The sequence below is a fragment of the Nicotiana tabacum genome, chromosome 11, assembly GCF_000715075.1.
Source record: "Nicotiana tabacum cultivar K326 chromosome 11, ASM71507v2, whole genome shotgun sequence".
Classification (NCBI taxonomy): domain Eukaryota; kingdom Viridiplantae; phylum Streptophyta; class Magnoliopsida; order Solanales; family Solanaceae; genus Nicotiana; species Nicotiana tabacum.
Genome location: NC_134090.1, coordinates 151,999,798 through 152,024,907, shown reverse-complemented (window position 1 = coordinate 152,024,907; position 25,110 = coordinate 151,999,798). Strand labels below are relative to the sequence as shown.

Here is a 25,110-nt window from a genome sequence, read left to right as displayed (position 1 = left end):
CTGCTCGAGCATCTTTGCGGATGCTATTTTCAAGGTCTACACCCAAATTCCCATTAATGGCAATATGAGAGCTGACATCGACTAGGTCTACGACCGGCGGTCCATCAGGGTTGACCGGAGGTACTCCATTTTTGGGGGCGGCTTTGTTTTCGTTCTCGGCATGAAGACCAAGGCCGTTGTCTATGTGAGTGGGTGATACTTGAGAGTTTGACATGTTAATTCCTGAAATCAAAAATACTTACGAGAACAAGCGTAAAGCAGTGTGTGTTATGAGAATTAATACCAAGCAGCCACTATTATCCTTAGCCCCATGGTGGACGCCAAATTGTTTACTCTTAAAATTGGATAACAATTAAACTTATAATATGGTTTTAAGGACACGGGATTTCACCTAATACCAACCGATAAATAAGAAGATTAGTGATAGAAATTAATAATAAAGTAAAGCAAACCAGTGTTGAGACGAAATTCGACTCTCGAGTTAGAATGCCCTCGAGCTGATTGATACCAGAACAAGTAAAAAATAAGGCAAGCTAATGAACAAGAGAATATAAGCCAAAAGAGTGTTATATTGCTTTGATATGCGTGAATGTAAGTCCCTTGCAAATGATTGGAACTCCTCTTTATATAGTAGAGGAATTCTAATTATGATATAATTCTAATTGCAGAAGGAAATCCCATGATTAGCTAATTAACCGTCCTAGATTTGATCCGTTCTAAGATTCTGCCATGATCTTCGACCAGTCACGGGTATCTCGCATTTATGTTATTATGCTATCTTCGATCTTGCTCGATGTCTGTCTCATTTTGTCTCAATCACTATCGGCCTCGATCTTGATAGGTACCTCGAATCTCAAACTCGGTACCTTGTCCTCATGCCTCGATCTGATCTATTACGGGATCGATCCTTCACACTTGTCTCGGTAAATCGGCAAATCGGGTGGGCCCGATTTTAACCGTATACAGTATTTCCTGTAAAAAGAAATTTTAGTAGGCATTTGAATAATAATTGAGTTGGAGCTGAAAAGAAAAGTATTTGAAGTTTAAGTTGAAAAATGAATTGTAAAATTGTATTACGTTATGAGACATGAACTTCACTTTGGAAAAATAATTGTGAAGAATGAGATCTATGAGGGGAAACTAACTTTTATACTTGAAATTCAATTTCAATTGATTCAAATACAGAAATTCAATATTTGTAAGTACTAAAATTGTATAATCAAATGAGATTGTCAACATTTGTATGGCTTAAAAAACCTCTAAGTAACAGTAAATGAGAAATTTAACGTCCAAATTGTTTCAAAACATAGAATATATCATCTTTTTGGGGCGGACTACTAAGCGAATAGTGTCACACTAATTAAATAGGAGAAATATTATTAACCATGCTTAGGTCATGTGGTATAAAGAAAAGGACTTAATTGTTACTTTTATGAAACTTGTGTGGTTAGAATTAAGTAGACTGCCCAAAAAAGAAAGAAAATTCAGCAGAGGCATGAATAGGCAGACATCATGTGAGTTATTTATGGGGATAACAACTCCCGCACACAAAGTACAACAAATTATAACATACTATATACATACACACACTGTCCTCGTCAATATAATAAAAGAGGTCAGAGTTCAGAAATTGACATCAAAGGGACTGAATTCAAAAATTTATATAATAAGTTGTACTGAATTCAAAAAATTTATAAAAATTGGTACTGAATTCAAAAAATTATAGTAATTGATAATGCTATATTTTGCTTCTCTCTGTTTCCTTTTCCTCTTCTTGCAATGAGTCGAATAATTATTGGTATACATAAGGTTTCTGATTCAAATTTCGGCGAAAACAAAAATATTAGGTGATTTTTTTTCATCTATCTAAGTATCAGTGAACAAAGTTATTCGATATCTGTGCTGATTAGGATGCGTACAAGCTGATCTTAGTAGGATTATTTAAAAGAAAAAGGGGGGGGGGGGGTTTCCCCAACTCTATTGGAGATTTCTTCCAACTCTCATTGAACAACTACAGACATCCCAACGGGCATAAATTGACAGCTGCTTCTAATTTATTTTCAGTTCTTCACCAAATAAAGTGGTCAAAGCAAATTAAATTTATTCAGTTCTTCACCAAAAGATAAATTAGTCAAGGCCAATTAATTGCAATATAGTCTGTACCTTGTTTACATGGGTCTGTTTATAAGTACTTATCACTCTGCTAAGTGTTTGGATATGAGCAACTTTTTATTAGAATAATTAATCTTGTAGTTGAGGAATCCATACAAAGGATATGACACATTCTAATTAATACCACACTCGACTAATATGTGTACGTTAAAATACATATAAAAAATATCTTGTTGGGTGAATTGTGACTTCGTACGATTAAATCGAGTGGTTAGAACTTACAATCGCTTCATCACAGTATTTACTTATGAGCTAACATAACTAAAATCCAAAATGATAATTTTCAAAAGACAAGTGAGAGCCAGGAAAAGGTTGAATCAAACTAGGCTAGAAAAAAAACATTATTGAGGATTAGCACCATTCATATGAATCATGTAATATAAGCGGTTTCTTATGTACTAATTATAGCTTGACATAAGAAAAGACATTTGTACCTTAGAAAAAACGTACAAAGTGTGATAAACTTATGTGCATAGATTATCATGTGCTGTGGCCTCCACTGACATACAATGGTATTTCTTTTTTTTTCCTGTTTGGTGAAAACATGAAGGTAGATTGGTCTAAGAAAGACAAGAAAATTTGGCTCCTGCAGCTGAAAGTTATGGAATCTCATCATCTGTTATATTTTCATGCATGCAATTAGGTGATGAAATTATTCATAAAGTGTGGCAGTTGATAAGGTTGCATCACAGAAACCGAAATGTTACCAGAATTATTGTTGAATCAACAGGTCTGTTGCAACTAATTATAACATAGGATATTGTTTCTTTTAACCCGCAGACATAAAGAAACAGATACAAGATTTGAACTTTATGAGTTTAAATTTTAGTGGGGTTCTTTAACGTGTATACATGATCTAAGCCAAAGTTATTGGGTTTCCATAAACCTGTAATTCCTTCTCTAGATCCGCTCCTAAGAAACAAATTCAAATTTTACATTAATTATTGTATGCGAGTATACCTAGCTATTACTTTAGAACTAATGTCATCAAAATGTTTGGGCCAAATATATTGAAGTTCCATTAAACTTATAAAAATTGCACAGGGCGCCCTATTTGGTTGCCCTCATTTAACCTGTACCCATTTTTTCTAAAAACTTTTAACTTGTACCCATTTTTTAAATAACTTCAGCCATCTTTCTCCTCCTCCTTCTTCTCCTTCGTTTTCTTCAAAGATATTTTTTCCTTTTTAACTTCAGGCAAATTCAAAGCTAAAATTATGTAAAACGTCTTCTTGCCACACTACATCTCCGCCTCTCAGCACCTTCAAGTAAGATAAAAATGCTGCCTCAAGGCTAGAATTTTCACTCATGTAAACAATGAAGTTTACTGAACCAAAAATATTTAAAAAGTTCTGCTCTAAATTTGCCACGGTTACATGCAAAAGAATTTCGAAATGCACTGAGTAGTGAAAAATTGATGACTGCCAATGACGATCAGCTGACAAATTCCCATGTGAACCAGGAAGGTAATTTCTGTAAGCAGTCCAAAATCCCCCAAAAGCTGATAGCTTCAAATGACCTGAATTAGGATAGCAGTTGAGCAGGCAAGTCTCTTTAGTAGGTACAGATAATTGCATGTCTTAATCAAACGGAAAAAAAAAGGGTTATTTTTATGATGAAACTAACAAGGCATTACTAAAGACTTCCTTTATTCACTAATCTTAACGACAACATGAATATTTTTTATATAGTGAAAAACTTCAGCTCTAGAGCTGAAGTTCGCCAGTTACAAAAAAAAAATTCAGCTCTAGAGCTGAAGTTCGCCAGTTACAAAACAAAAACTTCAGCTCTAGAGCTGAAGTTTGCCAGTTACAAAATAAAAACTTCAGGCCCGGCTACTAGAATGGTGAAGTTTTGCGTGATTGCTTTTGCTACTTCAGCCCTGTATGCTGAAGTTATGCGAAAAAGCGGGTACGCTTGTAATTTTTTTTTGCAAAAGCGGACACAAATTAAAACATGACACAAAAAGCGGGTATAGATGCAAATGCCCCATTAAACTTCACACCATCTTTTATTGTAAAAATTACACTCGCGTCCAATTTGGTTGCCTCCATTTAATCTGTAACCATTTTTTAAACTTTTTTTACTGGTACCCACTTTTTAAATAACATCATACAATTTTCTCCTCTTTCTTCTTCCTCCTCCTCCTCCTCCTCCTCCTCTTCTTCTTCTTCTTCTTCTTCTTCGGGTAACAGTGATTTTATATGGTGTTTGTGAACATATTTTAAGGTAGTTTATGATATTTTACAGTGGTGAGCTATTGTAGCGCTTTATATTTACTATTGTTTAGGGGTTTTTTTTTCTTTTCTTTTTCTTAATTACAAAATAGATTCGTTAGATTTATTGTTGTTTTGACAAATTGATGATTGAGGTTTGTTTTTAATGATATTTGGAGGTTATGTTTCAAATTTGAGCTCATTTGGACTATATTTAGATATTAAATCGTATATTGAATTGTTAAAATTCGAAGAACAAATTTCTGTTTATGAGCAATTTGCACTTCAGCACTATTTGGTCTTAAGTGCATGAAAATGTTTGTTGCACTTCAGACCATTTGGCCTTAAGTGCATCTGAAGTGCAATTTTTTACTTCAGACTTATTGGCCTTAAGTGTAGGAAAACGTTTGTTGCATTCCACACTTTTGGGCCTTAAGTGCATCTGAAATGCAATTTTTTACTTCAGGCCTATTGGCCAAGTATAGGAAAACGTTTGTTGCACTTCAGACCTTTTGGCCTTAAGTGCATCTGAAGTGCAATTTTTTTTCACTTCAGATTTATTGGCCTTAAGTGCATGAAACCATTTGTTGCACTTCACCTATTTGGACTAAAATGCATCTGAAGTGCATTATTGGCCTTAAGTGCATGAAACCATTGGTAGCATTTCAGACCTATTCGGCCTTAAGTGTATCTAAAGTGCAAGTGGCAATGTTGTGTTTTACTATCTCGCCTTTCAGTACATGACCTATTTAATAGTTATTTCTTTTGCTTTGCTTTGCATCTTTCTTTTGGATTTCATGTTGTTCCTATTTTACATATGATTTCTATGGTGATACTAATATTTTCTTCTTTTTTCCTTTTATTTTCTTGAGCCGAGGGTCTTTCGGAAACAACATCTCTACTCCTTCGGGATAAGGGTAAGGTCTGCGTACACACTACTCTCCCCAGACCCCATTAGTGGGATTTTACTGGGTGGTGGTTGTTATTGTTGTTGTATCTAAAGTGCCATTTTTTCGCTTCATACTTATTTTTTTTAACTTCAGACCCGATAAGTCTGAAGTGATTGTAAAGTGGGTAGGGTTGTAATTTATTTTTTTAGTAAAGTGAGTACAGGTTCAATTGTGATCCCAAAACCGGGTATAGATGCAAGATCCCCCTCTTTATTTAGACATCTTAATTTTTGGTAGACCGTAAATCGATCTCCACACAAATAATGCTGGGAAATTCTTTTTTGTTGATTAATTAGATTTTATATATATATATATATATATATATATATATATATATATATATATTTCTGCATGTTGCATAGCTCTATGAAATTCTAAGTTAGTCGTCCTTTTTCACTCACTTTTATCATGTCACCCTCCAAAAAAAAAAAAAGTCAAAAAAAGAGGATGTAGAGTTTTTGTCCAGGACATTGACCCGAAAATAGTCCTTACGAATTACGTTCTGAAATTAGGGGGTTCTTCTAGGGGTGGGCATACTTTGGGCAAAACCTAAATTCAAACCGAAATCCGAATTTCTTAGATTTTTGGTTTGGATTTTTGGATTTTGGATTTAATTTTTAAAATTTTTGGATTTCGGATTGGATATTGGATTTGGCACTTCGAATTTATGGATATCCGAAAATCCGAAATTCTTATACTTTATATTTAGTCCATTATTCATATGTCAATATTAATAAGTTCAATACCCTACCCATTAGAGATTATCATATATATTCAATATTAGTTACTAAGTTATTATTGTCACACCTCCTTTTTTCGCACCCGCGAGGGTACAAGGGAATTTTTTCCAATTAAAGGACAATCGAAACGGGATTGGTTTATTTATTTCAGAGTCGCCACTTGGGAGATTTAGGGTGTCCCAAGTCACCAATTTTAATCCCGAATCGAGGAAAAGAATGAATCCATATTACAGTTTGCGTACCAGAAATCCGGATAAGGAATTCTGTTAACCCGGGAGAAGGTGTTAGGCATTCCCGAGTTCCGTGGTTCTAGCACGGTCGCTCAACTGTTATATTCGGCTTGATTATCTGATTTTATACAAATATGAACTTATGTGCAAATTTTATCTTTTAACCGCTTTATTATTATTGTTTTTAAAAGAAATGTGAACATCGCTTAAAACACGTCTTTGGACTGCGTCACATGAAATGCACCCACAATCCGGAACACGTTTTATTTGATGTTTTGGGATTTGGATTCGGGTCGCATGAAATGCACACCCAGGCTTAAGAAAGTAAAATATTAAACACGCGCCTAAAGAGACTATCGCGTTATTATTTTGGGAAGACCGTGAAATTCGCTAAACGGTCCTTCCGAATTCTAATTAGACCATACATTTTGTGAGGGCCCCGCAATCTGTACGTTTTATTTTGCGAGGCTCGTCTCATTTTTTATTTTTAAGGATAAACCTACCATGACTATATTTTCTATTAAGTTCGTCTCTAAAATAAAAGAAAATCTCTTAATTATTTACATGCTGAAAAACGTAAACTTATTATTAGTTATTAGTTTACGGCTAATGCGAATGGAAAATTGCGATCGAGTTTGTACAAAGGAAAACTGCTTTCATTTTATATTCTGTTATTCGATAATACTAAAACATGAGATTGACCATAATAATATCAAAATAGATTAACTATTCTTTGATTAGTTTAAACTAACACTATTAGATGAAGAAGTTATACATATGCGACATCATTACTCATTTAATCAATCAACTACATTTTTATATAAAGAAAGAAAAATTATATTCAAACACAAATTTAAACAGGAGGGATTCGACAGGAACAAAGCCTGATTAATATTTCATTTTTCGCTTCAAGCCAAGAGTGTACAAATGTGTACCTGGAAATAGCAGTACAAGAACAAAAGAAGTAGGAGTCAGCAACAGTAATAACGCGGCAACAGCAGGTTCAGCAACACCGCAAAACCAGTAACAACCAGTAGAATGACCCAGTAACAGATTGAAAACTCAGCAGTGCCAAAGCGCAAACACAGTCAAAGCAGAAGAGAGAAAGATACAAGATGCAGTAGTTTCTGATTTTTGAATAACACTCGAAGAAAAGCAAACAGAATTGTTCGAGTGAAAGTTCAAATTGTCTTTCTCTTTTACTATCACAAACTCTCTCAAGTATAAAAGTATGTCAACTCTCAAGTGTAAAAAAAATCTGTCAACTCTCCACCCTTTTTCTCTCAATCTTTAAGTCTATCTCCAAAAAACTTCTCAATAATATTCAACTCTTTTTCTCTCCAAAAATCCTCTTAATGTTCTCTCAAGTTCAACCCCTTTTTTCTCTCAAAAGTCCTCCTATTTCAAGTCAAGAATGACTCTATATATAGCAAGACAAGTCTTCAATTCCCAACCCCAAATTATTCCCCCAATGGCATGCTTTGTCCCACTACTTAATGTTTTCTTTATTTTAAACTTTGTCCCCCATGCCTACATTAAATAAATACCACATTCCCAACCCATTACAATATGTCCCCCATGCCTACATTAAACAAGTACAAGATTCCTCCCCATTATGTTTTGTCTTGTCCCCCATTATATTAAACAAGTACATCAAAAACCCCACCCCATTATATTTGTCCCTCATGCTTAACATAAAGAATCAAAATAATGTTCAATTACCAAACTACCCCTCCGACCTTATTGCAATTACAAATCTACCCCCGAATGCAATGCAATTTACCAAATTACCCCTCTGCTCTAAACAATCAATTAATCATAACTCAACCAAAATATAGTCAAGATGACCAATTTCTCAACAATCTTCAACAACAATTTACATGAACATGATGAACAACACAAACTCCAAATTAATGGAAATAAATCAACCATATCGGGAACAAATCCTGGTTAATTTAGACCATTAATGGATGAACAAAGAGACAATAATACAAACAACAATATGCATGATTCAAATTAAATCAAGCAAATCACAAACAAACATAAACTCACATTAAATCACTGAATTTACACATGAACTTCAAACAAAGATGAACATGGATTAAATCTATTTTTAGCAACAAACATGACGGATTCTAACGATTCAAACAACATTAATATTTTCTGGAAAAATTCATAACAACATGAAACAAATTGAAGAAATAATTAATTAAATTTTAATTTGAATCTAACAAACATTAAACCAACAAATATTCACTTAAACAACAATATAAACATGAAATAAACATGAAAAACAATTAATTAATCTTTCATTTGAAATCTGAAAAATTAATTTAACAAATAACACATGAACATGAACTAAAAATTAATTCAAACGATAAACAAAACAAACATTTGCCGATTTTAGATTCGAAAATATCAAAACAAAATACGGACAAAATAAAACTCAAAAATCTACTAACCGGAGATGAGCAACGATGAATTCGATCGTATGGACTGTTTCGACGAACCTCAAACATGGGAATAAATCTATCCGGACTCAACGACAAACTCAACGACAAACTCAACGACAAACTCAACGACGAACTCGCCTTTCTTGTAAACTTGAACGAACTCAAAACGACGCTCGACGACCTCGACTAAAACTCGACCAAACGAAAAGGTGGCAGCAGCTCGTCTGAAGATACAGCAGCTGGAAGTGTGCTTGGTTTGTTCGCGCGAAGAAGATGAGGGCAGCAACAGTAGCGTGAAGACAACTTGGACATGGTGATGCCCAAGCTCGAAGAGAACGAAACAGTAACGGAGGTCGTTTGGCCATGGAAACGAATGGTCGACGAGGGCAATGACAACAGTGGCATGATGGGTCTGTTTGGTTCGAACTGGATGAAGAGCAGCTGTTCGTCGATGAGGAGGAAGGTGGTCGACGCAGCAAGCAGAAAACTCGAGCTTGAAGCAGCGTCAATGGCGGGAAGGCAGCTTGGCCATGGCGATGCTCGAGCTTTGAAGAAAACGAAGCGAGGCAGCAACTCGTCGATGGCAGAAGCAGCTGTTCGTCGAGCTCCGACTCGAGCAGCCATGGACGTTGCAAGCAGAAGCAGGAACGAGGTGAAGGGGTTAGCCATGGAGGGAGTGGCCGTGAGGGAGTCGGACAGGTGTTCGGGTGGTGGTGTTTGGACGTGAGGGAGTCCGGACTGCGTGGTGTTCGCGGTGGGAAGGTGATGGGTGGTGGACGCAGAAGAAGGGAGCTGGTTTGGGCAGCCATGGATGGGGTGTTTTTGGAGTTTGGAGAAGATGAAAGTAAGGAAGGGGGCGGACCATTTTTTAGGGTTTTTTGTCTTGTTTTTCTTTTGTTTTGTTTTTTGAATGAAGAGGGGTGTTGGGTTAATGGGTTAATGGGGCAGACCGGGTCGACTCGGTCTAAAGTGGACTGGGTCATGGGGGAGATTGGGCAATTATTTGGGCCTGAGGTTGAAATTTGAAGAAATGGCCCAATCCGATTTTTATTTGTATTTTTGTTATCTTTTCTTCTTTTATTTTCTAAAACTAAATTATAAAAATATTTAAATTATTATTAAGAATTAAACTAAGTTATAAAAGCGCAAATTAACTTCCAATAACAATTAACGCATAATTAAGTAATAATTAAGCACAAAATTGTTTATTTGGATATTAAATGCTAAAAATGCAAAAGATGCCTATTTTTGTAATTTTAATTTTTGTAAAACTAATTTAATTACTAACAATTGTAGAATTAAATCCTACATGAAAAATGCGACATATTTTTATATTTTTTATTAATTTAACAAATAAGCAAATACGAACAAATACAAATAATTATCCAAAAAATATCACAAAAATACACAAAATTGCACACCAAGTAAAATCATTTTATTTTGCATTTTTTGGGAGTATTTCTCATATAGGGCAAAAATCACGTGCTTACAGCTGCCCCTCTTTGCCCGGAGACACGAAGGGTTTTCGTGCAAAGATAAAGCGAACGATTTTTGCCCATCCGAGTACTCCGTGTGAAGCATTTTTTGAAAAAGATTTAACCGAACCTTTGGTTCAAAGGTTTCCTAAATATCCCTGGCTAAAGGGGAATCAGGTTAATGTAGTTCGGGAAGTTTTGGTAGCTGGGACTACCGTGGGACTGCAATGTTACTGTTGTTGCCTGCTGTTATCACTGCTTACCGATCTCCTTGTTACACCGTGTTTAAAAGAAAACAAGAAGCTAGGTTAGACTGTAACTTGTTCTTGTTGCCTTGCTTTCTTGTCGGCTTGTGTTTCATCCGGTGCTTTTCTTCCTTGAATTTTGGAATGATACTGGCCATTTGCTTTTCTGAATACCAGTTTCCATCATTTTGCTCGGTCCGCTGGGGACATGGCTTTCTTCATTAAGCTTTTTGGCGGTTCCTCTGGTGGGTACGGCTTTCTTCATCAGACTTGTTATGCTGGGCATGATTTAATGTTCACCAGCTGCTTCTTTCAAGACGCCTCTTTTCTTCCTTTTGACCCATGCACTTGAGTTTGTGCTGGGACCTCTTGTCGCAACCTTCTGTTTCCCGGTGCTAGGATTTTATGGTTTCCTGCTGGGGATTCTTGTTGTAACCTTCTGTTTTATTGTCTTCTGACTTGATCTTGAAATGTATGCCTCTGTTATATGGGCGGGCTCCCAATTTCAACACTTGAAAATTAAAGACTGAAATGTATGCCTCTGTTATCTGGGCGGGCTCCCAACTTCAACGCTTGAAATGTAAAGACTGAAATGTATTCCTCTGTTATTATGGGCGGGCTCCCAATTTCAACACTTGAAATAAAAAGACTGAATGTATGCCTCTGTTATCTGGGCGGGCTCCCAACTTCAACGCTTGAAAATAAAGACTGGAATGTATGCCTCTATTATCTGGGCGGGCTCCTGACTTCTTCGATCTTCGACATACAACAACCTCCGTTCTACAGGCGGGTCCCTGACAACCAAAACAAACAAAACAAACAAAATTTCCTAACCCAGTTTGTACTGGGAAGATTTGTGAGTCGTTAGCAAAATTGTAACTTACTTACCCTACTCATGCAATGATGAGAGTAAACTAAAGACTAGGCTAGGATGTGCATCTCCTAAGGGTGAAAACTTCAGCGACTAGAACGAGGAAGTGCGTCTCCTATGAATAAAAATCTCGATTTAGGAAGTGCGTCTCCTAAAAAACTTGAAAGACCTTGATTAGGAAGTGCGTCTCCTACGGGTAAACTTCAAAAAACTGGACTAGGAATTGTGTCTCATATGGTCAAACTTAAAATGAATCAAACTAGGAAGTGCATCTCCTAAGGGTGAAAACTCAATTCCGGAAGTGCGTCTCCTGAAATAAAGTATAACCTGAAAAAGCCAAACTAGGAAGTGCGTCTCCTAAAGCAAAAGTATAACCTGAGAGAACCAGACTAGGAAGTGTGTCTCCTAATAATGAAAACTTAATTCAGGAAGTGCGTTTCCTGTGCATGAAATTAAACTTAGGAAGTGCGTCTCCTAGGGGTAAAATAGTCTTAGGAAGTGTGTCTCCTATGGGTGAAACCTTAATGATTTTGAACTAGGAAGTGTGTCTCCTATGAATGAAAATAATTTAGGAAGTGCGTCTCCTATGCGTGAAATCTTAATTTAGGAAGTGCATCTCCTATGGGATAAAAGTAAACTTAGGAAGTGCGTCTCCTATGGGCAAAACTAAACTTTAAGGAAGTGCGTATCCTATTGGGTACAATAAACTTAGGAAGTGCGTCTCCTGTGGGTACAATAAACTTAGGAAGTGCGTCTCCTATTGGTAGAACTGAACATAGGAAGTGCGTCTCCTATGGTAAAACTGAACTTAGGAAGTGCGTCTCCTATTGTAAAACTGAACTTAGGAAATGCGTCTCCTATGGTAAAACTGAACTTTAGGAAGTGCGTGTCCTATGGTAAAACTGAACTTTAGGAAGTGCGTCTCCTATTGGGTACAATAAACTTAGGAAGTGCGTCTCCTATTGGTAGAACTGAACTTAGAAAGTGCGTCTCTTATGGTAAAACTGAACTTAGGAAGTGCGTCTCCTATTGTAAAACTGAACTTAGGAAGTGCGTCTCCTATGATAAACTGAACTTAGGAAGTGCGTCTCCTATGGTAAAACTGAATTTAGGAAGTGCGTCTCCTATTGGTACAACTATTCTTAGGAAGTGCGTCTCCTATTGGTGAAACTTCTTAGGAAGTGCGTCTCCTATTGGTACAATGGATCTAGGAAGTGCGTCTCCTATTGGTAAAACTTAACTTAGGAAGTGCGTCTCCTATGGTAAAACTGAACTTAGGAAGTGCGTCTCCTATTGGTACAATAATCTTAGGAAGTGCGTCTCTTATTGGTGAAATTAACTTAGGAAGTGTGTCTCCTACTGGTGAAACTTATCCTAGGAAGTGCGTCTCCTGTTGGTGAAACTTATTTAGGAAGTGTGTCTCCTATTGGTGAAACTTGCTTAGGAAGTGCGTCTCCTACTGGTGAAATTATTCTTAGGAAGTGCGTCTCCTACTGGTGAGATTATTCTTAGGAAGTGCGTCTCCTATTGGTGAAACTAACTTAGGAAGTGCGTCTCCTTAGGAAGTGCGTCTCCTATTGGGTGAAACTATTTTTAGGAAGTGCGTCCTATTGGTGAAACTATTCTTAGGAAGTGCGTCTCCTATTGATGAAACTATTCTTAGGATGTGCGTCTCCTATTGGTGAAACTGACTTAGGATGTGCGTCTCCTCTTGGTGAAACTTACTTAGGAAGTGCGTCTCCTCTTGGTGAAACTTAACTTAGGATGTGCGTCTCCTGTTGGTGAAACTAACTTAGGATGTGCGTCTCCTGTTGGTGAAACTAACTTAGGATGTGCGTCTCCTCTTGGTGAAACTATTTTTAGGAAGTGCGTCTCCTTAGGACGTGCGTCTCCTATTGGTGAAACTTTTCTTAGGAAGTGCGTCTCCTCTTGGTGAAACTAACTTAGGATGTGCGTCTCCTCTTGGTGGAACTTACTTAGGATGTGCGTCTCCTATTGGTGAAATTGACTTAGGAAGTGCGTCTCCTAATGGTGAAACTTATCTTAGGATGTGCGTCTCCTATTGGTGAAACTTAACTTAGGATGTGCGTCTCCTATTGGTAAAAATAAACTTTAGGAGGAAATACATCTCCTATGGGTAAAAAACAAACTTAGGAGGAAATGCATCTCCTAAGGGTGAAACTAAAACAAACTTAGGAGGAAATGCATCTCCTATGGGTGAAACTAAAACAAACTTAGGAGGAAATGCATCTCCTATGGGTGAAACTAAAACAAACTTAGGAGGAAATGCATCTCCTATGGGTAAAAATAAACTTAGGAGGAAATGCATCTCCTATGGGTGAAATAACTTAGGAAGTGCGTCTCCTATTGGCAAAAATAGACTTAGGAAGTGCGTCTCCTATTGGTAAAGGCTAGGCTTAGGAAGTGCGTCTCCTATTGGTAAAGGCTAGGCTTAGGAAGTGCGTCTCCTATTGGTAAAGGCTAGGCTTAGGAAGTGCGTCTCCTATTGGAACAGACGTAGAATGTATTCCCTTGTTATACAGGTGGGCGCCTAATGGTAAAGACATGAAATGTGATGGGCCCGCATTATACTGGTGGGTGACCTAGAATATGACATGAACAGACAAAAATTTATTCCCGCATTATATTGGTGGGTGACCTAGAACAAAAATGAAAAGACATGAAATGTATTCCCTTGTTATACAGGTGGGCGCCTAATGGTAAAGACATGAAAAATGATAGGCCCGCATTATACTGGTGGGTGACCTAGAATATGAAATTGACAGACAAAAAAGTATTCCTCTCGTTATACAGGTGGGCGCCTGGCATGAAATGGACAGACAAAAAAGTATTCCTCTTGTTATACAGGTGGGCGCCTGGTATGAAATTTAAAGACTGAAATGTATTCCTCTCGTTATACAGGTGGGCGCCTGTCTTCAAACAACAACTTAGGAGGAAATGCCTCTCTTATGGGTAAAATAAACTTAGGAGGAAATGCGTCTCCCATGGGTAAAACTAAACTTAGGAAGTGTGTCTCCTATTGGTAAAGACGTGGAATGTATTCCCTTGTTATACAGGTGGGCGCCTAATATATGAAATGAACAGACAAAAAGTATTCCTCTCGTTATTCAGGTGGGCGCCTGTCTTCAACAATAATTTAGAAAATAAAATCTTATTCGAGGGCGGATGAACCCAAAATATCCGGCGGATGAACCCAAAATGTCCTATTCGAGGGCGGATGAACCCAAAATGTCCTATTCGAGGGCGGATGAACCCAAAATATCCTATTCGAGGGCGGATGAACCCAAAATATCCTATTCGAGGGCGGATGAACCCAAAATATCCTATTCGAGGGCGGATGAACCCAAAATATCCTATTCGAGGGCGGATGAACCCAACATATCCTGTTTTGAGGGCGGATGAACCCGAAATATCCTTAAAACTTGAAAATGTCTTACCTCAATACTTGCTGGGGATTATTTACTTACCTGCTGGGGGATAAAATGTTATCAGCTGGGGATAACGCTGTTGAGGATAACATTGCTGGGGGATTTTCATTCCTTCAAAATTGGTGGGAGCGATACTGGCCCTTTGCCTTTCCAAACGCAAGTTTCAATCTTTTTGTTTGGTCTGATGAGGATTCAGCTTCCTTTATTAAAACTTGGGGATAACACTGGTTCAAAGATCAGCTCCCTTGAGACTGGTGTTATCTTTCTTTTTCCCCAAATGGGTACCTGCCTTCAAGAAAATTTTCACAATGAGAAAATTTTCTGCCCCGGTTTGATGATTTTCTTTATGGCCTGTCTTTCCGCCATCAATAACGTTCATTTTCCCTGTTTCTAAATCAAAGAAAATTTTGTTAGTTTAAAAACATGGTAAGCGGTCATGCCACTCTTGTTGGGGATGGTTTCCTCTTTCTTCTTTCCCAGCTTTGTGTTCCATTATGCTATCAAAACTTGCTGGGGATGATATTAATTGCTGACACTGGCCCATCCCTTTTATCAATCTCATCTTGATGGGGATACCCTTCTTGACACAGGTTTTGCGCCTGCTCCTTCCTGACTTATACCACTTGGGTGTGCTAGTCAGATCCCGTCTTGCATAATTGGAAAGCTGATGGCCTATTTTGAAGTCATTTCCCACTGGTTCTGACCAAACAGACTCTACTGGGGAATGTTTCTATGAAAGGAGAAAGATAAACAAAAGGGGAACCGAATAAAAGACAAAGGAAAAAGATGACTCTTTAACAAAAGAAACTATAAATAAAAGCCTATCAAACGCCGATACCGACTCTAATGGTCATGACATGCACATGTGGCCTATGCTCTGCCGTCAACCGTCTCTCAAGACCCTCCCTTGACGATTCCCCATCTGATTCCCAATCTTATTCGACTTGTAGTGCCCGAAGGGTTTTCACTATCAAGCCTCTCTCATTTGGGTTTTTCTCTCAGCTTTCATCGCCTTATGGTGCCTGTAAAGGTTTTCACCGATAAGACTCTCTCATTTGTATCACTTTCCAGCTGGGGATTTGGAGTGTCGCCGGTATGACTCTTTCTACTGGAGATTAGAGTCCTTTCTGCTATGGAACAGAATGTTATGTTCGCGGTAAGACTCTTATTTGTCTGACTTGGCATCTTTTGAAGACTGGTCAGAAGGTCTTTCTTTGAACCGTAATGTGGGTTTTGGATAGGGCTAGAAAGAAAGGGTATTAAAGGCTCAAAAATGAATGGATTTTGGGTTATTAATTACAACCTTCGGAACTAGATTTATTTACAACAAACGCAACTTTTGCCCCAGTTTCTTGCTTGGGGATTATTTTAATTGATTTTTTTTTTCATTTTTTCAAAACTATGACTGAGCCGTGAAGCGCCTACGTATCCTCTTTGAGGAATCAGGTCAAACGTAGTTCCCAATTCCTCTATTTTCTTTTGACTTTCTTTTGATATTTTTTGTTATCATTTTTCTTTTCTTTTCCTCTTTTTTCGTTTTGTTGTTTTGCTATTCTTTTTTTTTATCTTCCATGTTCGCATCTTCTAGTCGTTGCTACTGATTCCGAACGAGGGGTATGAAAGAAAAATAAACAAGGCTCAAAAGGGGTAATGAAGGATAAAGTGTTTAGGTAACAGAACAAAATGCCTTCGTCATTCCAGTCTTCAAAATATGCCAAATACAAACAACACAATTTAAATTTGTAGTCTCTTCTGATTGTGCTGGACTTGACAATTATATTCAACATCTGTTTGTTCATTTGTCACTTCTAACGCACCATTGGGCGACACTCTAACTCTCATTATCTTGAATGGCCCTCATGCCAATTTGGCAAATCTTGCTTTTAACGGTTTTTCTTTGTGTTTCACTTGCCCCAGTTCCACATGACTCGAGCTCTGAATAATCTCACATCGTTCTTATTTCCTTTAAATGGTCTGATCACCTTTTCGGGGTTTTATGATTAACTTTAAATGCTAAGCCCAAACTGTGCGCGCATGTCATGTCACTAGAATCGGCGTTGAATAAAAAATGATAAAATGACTAAACAGAAAGATGACTGGGAATAATCAAAGACTGAATTTTTTGCATTGGACTGAACAAATGGTTTTTTAAAAAACAAAGCAAACCGGAATAAAATCCTAACAACCTGGACAAAACTTAAACAAACCGCTATGACAAAACGAAAGATAGGCGGAAAGATATTGACACAAAACAAATCCGAATTACAATCCTAATAATCCGAACAACGGAAATGACGACAAAATAAACCAATCAAAGATCCTCTCTGGTTGACCAAAAATGGAATGTCTTTCCAACTATCCAAGCACGGCATCTCGGGCTGACCCAAAATGGAGTATCTTCCAACTGCAAAGCATGACATTTTAGCCATTGAGCTCTATATCAACACTGCCAAGGCCATCCCCAACTTCAGTGTTATCAACATCAATCAACAAGTTCTCAAGATGATTCGCCTGCTCCATGTCACTGTCGTCGATCACAATTGCCCCTTCCTGAATCATTCTTTCGATTTCCTTTTTCAAAGAACAACAGTCTTCAATGCTATGTCCTTGGACATTAGAGTGGTACATGCATCGTACAGCAGGATTGAACCCCTTTGCATATGGATCTGGAGTATAGCCAAGGAGTGGCTCAATCAGTCCTGAAAGCTTTAGCTTTTCAAATAAACTTGTGTAGGACTCCCCAATTGGCGTGAAATTGTTTCCTTGCCTTTGTTTCCCCCCATGCCCCTGTTTTCTAGGGTCGTTGGGTGCTTGAAAGCGTTGTGAAGGCAAGAATGCATTATGTGGTGCTGGCTTTCGCCATTGGGGGTGACCTAATGGTTGACCCTGCGACCGGGCCTTGTTCGGAGGATAATACTGAGGCGGATTATATGGAGCTCGGGGGCAGGCTTGGGCATGATGGGATGAAAAGAGTGGCTCTGATGGTGGGTAGTAGGGTTGTGGAAGGTTGTATGGAGTGTGTGGATAATTTGGATGACTGGGCCTGGGCTGGTAGTGAGGGGAAGGACCTCTGAATTTGGACCCAGTACCTGCTTCGACTGATGCGACCCCGAGCGCACCTCCCGCGCCGCTCTGAATAGCCTGGGTCGTTGCCTTGAGCGCTGAGTAATTTAGGATTTTGTCAGACCTTAGACCTTCCTCTATCATGACCCCTATCTTTACCATTTCATTGAAGGATTTCCCAACCGTTGTCACCAAGTGACCAAAGTAAGTTGGATCCAGTGTTTGCAAGAAGTAGTCCACCATTTCTCCCTCTTTCATGGGAGGATCAACTCTGGCCGCTTGTTCTCTTCAGCGGAAACCAAACTCACGAAAACTTTCCCCAGGCTTCTTTCCAGTCCTCATCAATGTGAGACGGTCAGGGACTATCTCGAGATTGTATTGAAAATGACTTGCGAAAGCCTGCGCCAGATCATCCCAAGTGTACCATCTGCTGGAATCCTGCCTGGCGTACCATTCTAGTCCCGATCCACTCAGACTTTGGCCGAAATAAGCTATCAGCAGCTCATCTTTGCCACTTGCCCCTCTCATTTTGCTACAGAATCCCCGCAAATGCACCATGGGATCACCGTGCCCTTCATATAAATCAAACTTAGGCATCTTGAACCCAGTCGGGAGTTGGATGTCCGGGAAAGGGCATAGATCCTTGTAGGCCATGCTGACCTGGTTGCCCAATCCGTGCAGGTTCCTGAAGGACTGCTCCAGGCTCTTGAACTTCCTCGTCACCTCATCCTGTTCGGGGGTTTTAACCGGCTTTTCAATCTCTGCCGGTACCTCCAAGTGCGGGTTGTAGGTATGGGGTTCTGGTGCATGAAATGTGGGCTCAAGGGGATAGTATTGCGTATCATGAGCCTGAAACAATGGCTCGCTGGTCGTTCTTTGCAGGGTGGCTGATGTAGGTCCCACAAAAGTGGGAACATTTGGTGTTGGGAGAGGCTGATGGGGTGGTGGAGCTTGGGAATCATGGGGGCTTCTCTCCTGATGATAACGGTGATTCGGGAGGCTTGTTGAAGGGCCGGAGTGAGGGTATTCCGGCATGTGCCCCAATGGCTCAGGGCTCTTTTGTGCTTTGGCTAGAGCTAGCTGCATTGCATTCATCTCTAGTCTCATCCTTTCTATCTTTTCCATCGTTTCCTTTAACAACTGGCTCATTGGCCTTTCTTCCTCGGTACTATTCTCTGAAGTAGTCATGCTTGTTGTTATCGGTCCTTTGGATCTAGTTTGGTAAGGGTGTGTTGCCAGAATTCTTTAACAACTAACTGTTTGAGATTCGGAAAACAACAAACTTGTTAGCGTTTAGAGTTTAACAGATTTGATAACAACACATTGAGGATGCAATGCCCCTAGGAGGTTAACCGTTTCTAACATGCTTTGCTTCAAACAACATGCGTCATCCCGGCTTGCTTATTTGCCCCTTTGAAGTACTTTGGGAACCCCTGTATTTTATTCTATTTTGTATTTTCTTTTTCTTTATTAATGGCGGTCGAATCTTATGGAGATTGCCTACGTATCATGACCCCGCATGAATCAGACCTTGCGTAGTTCGGACCAAATGAAAGGTAACAACAATGAGACACATTTTTTCTTTATCAATTTTCATAATAAAACAAACTGGGTTTCAAAGGTTGGAAGATGACCAACAAACTCAAAAATCAAACAACCCACATATTCTAGTCAAAAGATTTATAACCTCAAACGGCTATTTTTGCAAATGTGGCCCCTTCCAAATTTCAAATGAATTTTGAGGCCGGGGAGGATTATTTTATGACACTTTACAAACTTGTCCATTCTTTTACGAAAATAGCCTTTCGACAACTGAAAGATACTCTAAGGCTATTTCGGCAAGAACGGTTTAAGACGCGGCCGAAGCTGGCTCGGCTTATTTTTGACAAAAAATCCAAACGGTATTCACCTGACCGCTGACTCTTTTTTTCTTTTCAAATTACAATAAAAACCTGGTGTTACAAACACAGCCCTTCAGCGCCTCGGGGACGAAGATTTAAAAGGCTGTGTGGGTAAACTAGACCAAAAATCCTAAACATGACCCCAAAAGGTGGCTGTTTATGCAAAGTTAGCCTTCCGGCGTCCCTTTCGAGAACATTCGGCTATTTATGACAAAACATCACCTAACTTATTTATGACTTTTTTTATCGTTTTTCGAATTAGAAAAGTCAGTATTGCAAACACGGCCTTTCAACGTCTCGGGGACGAAGATTTTCAAGGTTGTGTGGGTCAACTGGACCAAATCTTAAAAATGACCCGAAGGTGGCTGTTTATGCAAAGTCAGCCTTCCGGCGTCCCTTTCGGGAACATTCGGCTATTTATGACAAAACAGCATCACCCGACTTCTTTATGACAAAATTAAAATTTTGACATATTATATTTTTTTTATTATTATTATTTATTATTTGTTCATTTGTTTGTTTTTGGCTTTTTAGCAAAACGGTGGGGTTGGACCCGATGAGGGTTGCCTACGTATCTCACATCCGGTGAGAATCAAACCCGCGTAGTTCGGGCAATCCCGAATAAAGTAAATAAACTAACCCCTCTTTTTTTAATTTTATTTTTTGAAGGAAAGACTTATAAAGAAGAAAGAAAATATTTTTGGAATTTTACTTTTAATGAAAGATATGCTTACGAAAATATTTTTTGAATTTTGAATTTTCTTTTCAATGGAAAAGAAAAAGGAAAATATTTTCGGATTTTTTATTATATATACTTTTTATTGTTTTTTTTAATAATTAAAAAGACTTTCTAAAGAAGTCAATAATGGAAAATATTTTTGGATTTTTTTTTGAAAATTGGGGGCATAAAGAAACTTTTCTAGCCTTTTGGCAAGACAAATATTTTTTGCAACTAATAAAGATATAGATATATATTTTGGAAATAAAGAAAAAATTTTGGACTTATATATATATATTTGTGACAAATAATGAATGACTCTTTTTATATTTTTTTTTATTTTTTTGCATTTTCATAAACAAATAAATAACAAAAGAAATATTTTTTAAAAAAAATAAGACTCTTTTTCATTTTCCTTTTTATGGCAAGACAAACTATATATTTTTCTATTTTTTTTTTTTTTGAAAAACAAAACAGAACAACGACTTTTTTTTTCGCTTTTAATAAAACAAACTAATAAGACATTTTTTTCATTTTCTTAAAATTTAGGCGGAGTTTTGACAGTATTTGGGCATTTGGTTTTTTTTCAAAAATAAACAATCAATTCCCTAACCGCTATTTCTTTTTTTTCAGTTTCAAAATATTATTCCTGATATTCATAAGTCAGTCACACAAGTCCGAATCAAATTAATGCGCAAGTAGTAATAAGTAAGATGCATCAGGATGGTCATTTTTATTTTTCAGTACACTTGTCCTAGATAGACCCAACCCATGTGTTGAGCCTCCAAAGTCAAATGCACGTGATGCAAACAAACGTTCCTACTAGGGATCCGGCATGAGGCTTTGTTATACTAAGTTTAAAAACCTAAATGTTTGTTCTAGACCTGGCTTACCCGAGAGGACAACTCGAGCCGAGGAGGAGGCGGCAGTCCGGGAATACAGAAGCTTCACCGGCTTTGCGACTTATCCAAACCTCGTTCTAAATTGGGACTTGACACTATACAGAAAAGAAGTCGTACGAAGTACACTCTTCTTCATGATTCAGAAGACTCAGAGAGAAGATGGGTTTCGGCACAGTTTATATACAGTTCACATAATATCAAAGCGGTAAAAGCAACATTTAGCACATTAGGCTCAAAACATGTAAAAATCAGATAAAGCCAAATATAACAATTTATCTAAGCTCGAATTTCTAACCTTGAACCAGTGGTTCTGGGTTTTGATCCCCAGCAGAGTCGTCAGAGCTGTCACACCTCCTTTTTCCGCACCCGCGAGGGTACAAGGGAGTTTTTTCCAATTAAAGGACAATCGAAACGGGATTGGTTTATTTATTTCAGAGTCGCCACTTGGGAGATTTAGGGTGTCCCAAGTCACCAATTTTAATCCCGAATCGAGGAAAAGAATGACTCCATATTACAGTCTGCGTACCAGAAATTCGGATAAGGAATTCTGTTAACCCGGGAGAAGGTGTTAGGCATTCCCGAGTTCCGTGGTTCTAGCACGGTCGCTCAACTGTTATATTCGGCTTGATTATCTGATTTTATACAAATATGAACTTATGTGCAAATTTTATCTTTTAACCGCTTTATTATTATTGTTTTTAAAAGAAATGTGAACATCGCTTAAAACACGTCTTTGGACTGCGTCACATGAAATGCACCCACAATCCGGAACACGTTTTATTTGATGTTTTGGGATTTGGATTCGGGTCGCATGAAATGCACACCCAGGCTTAAGAAAGTAAAATATTAAACACGCGCCTAAAGAGACTATCGCGTTATTATTTTGGGAAGACCGTGAAATTCGCTAAACGGTCCTTCCGAATTCTAATTAGACCATACATTTTGTGAGGGCCCCGCAATCTGTACGTTTTATTTTGCGAGGCTCGTCTCATTTTTTATTTTTAAGGATAAACCTACCATGACTATATTTTCTATTAAGTTCGTTTCTAAAATAAAAGAAAATCTCTTAATTATTTACATGCTGAAAAACGTAAACTTATTATTAGTTATTAGTTTACGGCTAATGCGAATGGAAAATTGCGATCGAGTTTGTACAAAGGAAAACTGCTTTCATTTTATATTCTGTTATTCGATAATACTAAAACATGAGATTGACCATAATAATATCAAAACAGATTAACTATTCTTTGATTAGTTTAAACTAACACTATTAGATGAAGAAGTTATACATATGCGACATCATTACTCATTTAATCAATCAACTACATTTTTATATAAAGAAAGAAAAATTATATTCAAACACAAATTTAAACAGGAGGGATTCGACAGGAACAAAGCCTGATTAATATTTCATTTTTCGCTTCAAGCCAAGAGTGTACAAATGTGTACCTGGAAATAGCAGTACAAGAACAAAAGAAGTAGGAGTCAGCAACAGTAATAACGCGGCAACAGCAGGTTCAGCAACACCACAAAACCAGTAACAACCAGTAGAATGACCCAGTAACAGATTGAAAACTCAGCAGTGCCAAAGCGCAAACACAGTCAAAGCAGAAGAGAGAAAGATACAAGATGCAGTAGTTTCTGATTTTTGAATAACACTCGAAGAAAAGCAAACAGAATTGTTCGAGTGAACGTTCAAATTGTCTTTCTCTTTTACTATCACAAACTCTCTCAAGTATAAAAGTATGTCAACTCTCAAGTGTAAAAAAAAATCTGTCAACTCTCCACCTTTTTTCTCTCAATCTTTAAGTCTATCTCCAAAAAACTTCTCAATAATATTCAACTCTTTTTCTCTCCAAAAATCCTCTTAATGTTCTCTCAAGTTCAACCCCTTTTTTTTTCTCAAAAGTCCTCCTATTTCAAGTCAAGACTCTATATATAGCAAGACAAGTCTTCAATTCCCAACCCCAAATTATTCCCCCAATGGCATGCTTTGTCCCACTACTTAATGTTTTCTTTATTTTAAATATTGTCCCCCATGCCTACATTAAATAAATACAAGATTCTCAACCCATTACAATATGTTCCCCATGCCTACATTAAACAAGTACAAGATTCCTCCCCATTATGTTTTGTCTTGTCCCCCATTATATTAAACAAGTACATCAAAAACCCCACCCCATTATATTTGTCCCACATGCTTAACATAAAGAATCAAAATAATGTTCAATTACCAAACTACCCCTCCGACCTTATTGCAATTACAAATCTACCCCCGATGCAATGTAATTTACCAAATTACCCCTCTGCTCTAAACAATCAATTAATCATAACTCAACCAAAATATAGTCAAGATGACCAATTTCTCAACAATCTTCAACAACAATTTACATGAACATGATGAACAACACAAACTCCAAATTAATGGAAATAAATCAACCATATCGTGAACCAATCCTGGTTAATTTAGACCATTAATGGATGAACAAAGAGACTATAATACAAACAACAATATGCATGATTCAAATTAAATCAAGCAAATCACAAACAAACATAAACTCATATTAAATCACTGAATTTACACATGAACTTCAAACAAAGATGAACATGGATTAAATTTATTTTTAGCAACAAACATGACGGATTCTAACGATTCAAACAACATTAATATTTTCTGGAAAAATTCATAACAACATGAAACAAATTGAAGAAATAATTAATTAAATTTCAACTTGAATCTAACAAACATTAAACGAACAAATATTCACTTAAACAACAATACAAACATGAAATAAACATGAAAAACAATTAATTAATCTTTCATTTGAAATCTGAAAAATTAATTTAACAAACAACACATGAACATGAACTAAAAATTAATTCAAACGATAAACAAAACAAACATTTGCCGATTTTAGATTCGAAAATATAAAAACAAAATACGGACAAAATAAAACTCAAAAATCTACTAACCGGAGATGAGCAACGATGAATTCGATCGTATGGACTGTTTCGACGAACCTCAAACATGGGAATAAATCTATCCGGACTCAACGACGAACTCAACGACGAACTCACCTTTCTTGTAAACTTGAACGAACTCAAAACGACGCTCGACGACCTCGACTAAAACTCGACCGAACGAAAAGGTGGCAGCAGCTCGTCTGAAGATACAGCAGCTGGAAGTGTGCTTGGTTTGTTCGCGCGAAGAAGATGAGGGCAGCAACAGTAGCGTGAAGACAGTTTGGCCATGGTGATGCCCAAGCTCGAAGAGAACGAAACAGTAACGGAGGTTGTTTGGCCATGGAAACGAATGGTCGACGAGGGCAATGACAACAGTGGCATGATGGGTCTGTTTGGTTCGAACTGGATGAAGAGCAGCTGTTCGTCGAGGAGGAGGAAGGTGGTCGACACAGCAAGCAGAAAACTCGAGCTTGAAGCAGCGTCAATGGCGGGAAGGCAGCTTGGCCATGGCGATGCTCAAGCTTTGAAGAAAACGAAGCGAGGCAGCAACTCGTCGATGGCAGAAGCAGCTGTTCGTCGAGCTCCGACTCGAGCAGCCATGGACGTTGCAAGCAGAAGCAGGAACGAGGTGAAGGGGTTAGCCATGGAGGGAGTGGCCGTGAGGGAGTCGGACAGGTGTTCGGGTGGTGGTGTTTGGACGTGAGGGAGTCCGGACTGCGTGGTGTTCGCGGTGGGAAGGTGATGGGTGGTGGACGCAGAAG

At 38.0% G+C, this 25,110-nt stretch overlaps 1 long non-coding RNA gene across 1 annotated transcript; it reads right to left on the bottom strand.

Annotated features, from left to right (window-relative positions):
* Positions 1-551: 551 nt before the first annotated feature.
* On the bottom strand, positions 552-2,789 carry LOC107795412 (uncharacterized). The gene is made up of 2 exons (XR_001650097.2): positions 2,607-2,789; positions 552-972 (listed from the first exon to the last, which is right to left on the bottom strand). It is a non-coding gene; the product is annotated as an uncharacterized LOC107795412 (long non-coding RNA).
* Between the last annotated feature and the right edge of the window lie 22,321 nt (positions 2,790-25,110).